Source organism: Emydura macquarii, unplaced genomic scaffold (genome assembly GCF_026122565.2).
Source record: "Emydura macquarii macquarii isolate MOO-44397 ecotype Brisbane River unplaced genomic scaffold, CSIRO-AGI_Emac_v2 contig_1027, whole genome shotgun sequence".
NCBI lineage: Eukaryota > Metazoa > Chordata > Testudines > Chelidae > Emydura > Emydura macquarii.
The window spans coordinates 6,440,774-6,443,991 of NW_027131164.1; the positions used below are offsets into that span (position 1 = coordinate 6,440,774).

At 48.4% G+C, this 3,218-nt stretch overlaps 1 pseudogene; it reads left to right on the forward strand.

Annotated features, from left to right (window-relative positions):
- The first annotated feature begins 468 nt into the window (after positions 1-468).
- Positions 469-2,415, forward strand: LOC137150813 (proteasome subunit beta type-2-like; annotated as a pseudogene).
- Positions 2,416-3,218: the final 803 nt, after the last annotated feature.

Consider the following 3,218-nt stretch of genomic DNA (forward strand, 5'->3'; position numbering starts at 1 on the left):
CTGCAAGCTGTAGAGACTGGCTGTTTAGCTCTAGAAATCCCTTCTTTAAGCTCCAGTGTTCGTTAAGATGGCGGTTGTTACATAACTCAGGATTTATCCAGCATGCAAATTACTGTGGGCCTCATCCTCAGGATGAGTCCAGAGAGAGCAGTGGGCTACAGCCTCAGTGTGAATTAATCATTCACCTGTTTCTCATGCAGAGAGACAGACTCTGTTAGTTCCTAGGTATGGATCCTGGCTCTTTCACTCAAGCAATAAAGACATAGGCTAGTTTGGGGGATTGTGGGGAGGCCCCCCCCAAAACAGGTGAGGCGTATGGGGATGTCACGCAGGGTCACATGCCACTACCCCACTCCATTTCTGCAAGCACCAAGCTGCCCTGCAAGGCTTGCTCTGCTTGGCCTGCAGGGGGCGGTTCGCGCTCTGGTGCTCCCCCCAGCGTGTTTCAGCATCAGCTCTCAGGGAGCAGAGGAGGCAGCGGGCTGGAGCAGCTGTTTTCCTGCACTCCGGTTCTTGCCTTAGCAGCTGGACGCCGCCTACTGGGTCCTAGTGTCCACCTCTTCCTTTACAATGGTGAGTGCCTGTGGGGGACAGGGCAAGGGGGCGTGGGGTGGGGGGGAAGAGAAGAGAAAGGAACGGGATGGGGGCAGATTAGGACAGTGGGGAAAGGAAGGGGGAGGGGATGGGGAGGAGAAGGGGATACAGGAATGTGGGCGGGGGGAACCAGAAGCCTGGCATATGGCATCCTCTGGGCTGCAACATTGCTGCAGCAGCCGGTGCCGGAGTGGCTACCAGCAGCAGCTGGGCATGGGGCTCCCTCAGTAAGCCAGACTGTACCCCCCAGCACCAGCAGCCCAGGTACCACTCCAGGTGAGGGGGGAGAGAGCCAATTAGCTTCAACATGAACATGTGTGCACATGCTTGTCCCCCCCAGAGATAGCAGTCAAACTACACCTATGAATAAAGACCTATGCATTCAGTTCTGGAAGCTTCTAATTGAATCCCTGGTTTATCTGTCAGTTAACAGGCTCCAAATCCATTTTACCCCATAACCTCTGTACCCAGATAACTCTGAAGTTAATCTGGTAGCTTCTCTTCTGGGCCTGAGTAGTGCTACTGACCTTCAAATGCCATGGCATCATCTGAGCGTGGTTTGGGGCAAAACTTGCTGTATTATGTTTTTATATAAAAACGGGATGGAAAAAGCGAACCATTTCCATTACTTGAACCCAAGATTCAAAATGCTACTTGGACTCAGTTAACCCAGGCAGCCTGAAACAAACAAAAAAGTAACCATGGACCCTTGCTAAGCGAGTCCCTTTTCTTTCAGAGAAGCTCTAATAAAAACCACACAGCCATGAATCTCGGCATATTTCATATTTTGACTTACTGAATTTATGAGTTCCACGACAGACCTTTTTAAGAGCTCTTTTTTTTCTTTCCGCTATGCACTGAGCCAAACCCTGAAGTCCTTGCTGTGTTTTTACTCAGTTTTGACCAGCCCAGTATGTTGCTGAAGTCAAAGGGAGTTTTGGATGAGGTAATGACTGAGTAAAAACTGAATCAGGGCTTTAGGCTTTGGTCCTTTGGTTTTAATTTAGCTTTAGACCTGACAGACTTGGAGGATTCTCTCTCCACATATGTATACACTATACTCCTGACTATCTAGATAGCATAGGGGACGTGGATTTTATTTGGATAACTGGGAGTTTGGATAATCAAGGGGGTAAGAGCCATTCAGCAACAGGATGGCCTCTCCTGTGGCTGGGGGCTTGTCATCCTCCTTGCAGTTCTGGGCAAGGTTCTCACCCTGACTCGTTCACTCACATGACAGCAGAGCTGCAGAGGGCTCCCTCTGCTGCTGGAGGGCTGGTGATGTTCAGGGTGTGGGGCAGAGCAGAGACTCATGACTCGGTCTGCTCTGCCCCACCAGGAGAAGATCTTGCTGCTGTGTGTAGGGGAGGCTGGAGACAGTGTGCAGTTTGCAGAGTACATCCAGAAAAACATTCAGCTCTACAAAATGAGAAATGGGTATGAGTTGTCTCCTACTACAGCAGCAAACTTTACATGCAGAAATTTGACTGACTACCTCTGCAGTTGGACACCTTCCCACGTCAGTCTTATTTTGGCTGGCCACGATGAGCATGAAGGCCCTGCCCTTTATCACATGGATTACCTTGCAGCCCTGGCTAAAGCTCCCTTTGCAGCACATGGATATGGTGCATTCCTAACCTTGAGCATTCTCGACCGTACAAACCAAGTATCACACATGAGGAGGCAGTGGAGCTCCTAAAGAATGTCTAGAGGAGCTTCAGAAACGCTTCATCCTGAACCTGCTCGCTTTCAGCGTCCGGTTCATTGACAGATGGCATCCATGAAGTAGACGACATAACCCTCCCAAAACTGTCATCCTAACCCCTGGAATATTTCCTGAGCAGTCTTTTTCGGTTCATTTTTGTTTTTTCCTACTTGTTGGACATGCACAATTAATGTACTGCATTTGGAGACGTCAAATAAAGATCAATATTGAGATATATATAAAACAAAAAAAGAACCCCGCAGCCTTCTTTGCACTTGCAGGGATCAGGTGTTGCTGGCCCTGTGGCAGTGCAGCTCTGTTGCCATGGCCCCACTCATTGGCTCCCATGACAGAGGGCCTGCAGCTGGCTCCTGGCGTGGCCTCCCCCGCAGTCAGGGACTCATCATTCTTCTCCTCTTCCTCACAGTCCTAGCCAGGTGTCTCTGCTGTTATCTGAACTACCGCATTAGCTGAATCCCTTCCCTTCTTTGTCCCCCACGTGTCTAGTGCTGGGGGAGAAGGATTTGGATAATGGGGAGGTTTGGTGAATTGGGTTTCAGAAAAACAGGAGTATACTACATTGCAGAAAAACTATGTTAAAAGAACATTATTAATGTTGCAAAGTCAAACATTCAAATTAGAAAATAGCAGGATTATATTTGCACAACCTTAGTTTGGTCCCTTTACACCTGGCTCAGAGCTGGGATTCAAAAATTGGCTCTTTCAGATCCCATGTGAGTTCCCTAACCACTAGGCTATTGGCTAATCTGCGGTGGCTGCTTCTGTCTTTGTTTTAAAATAGTCTCTTATTTTCATTCGATGAGGAACAAACAAATGTTGACACCTCAATTGTTCATGAAACAGATTTTTTTTTCATGCCAGTCCTAATCCTGATGAAGTCCAATGACAGCAAATGGCA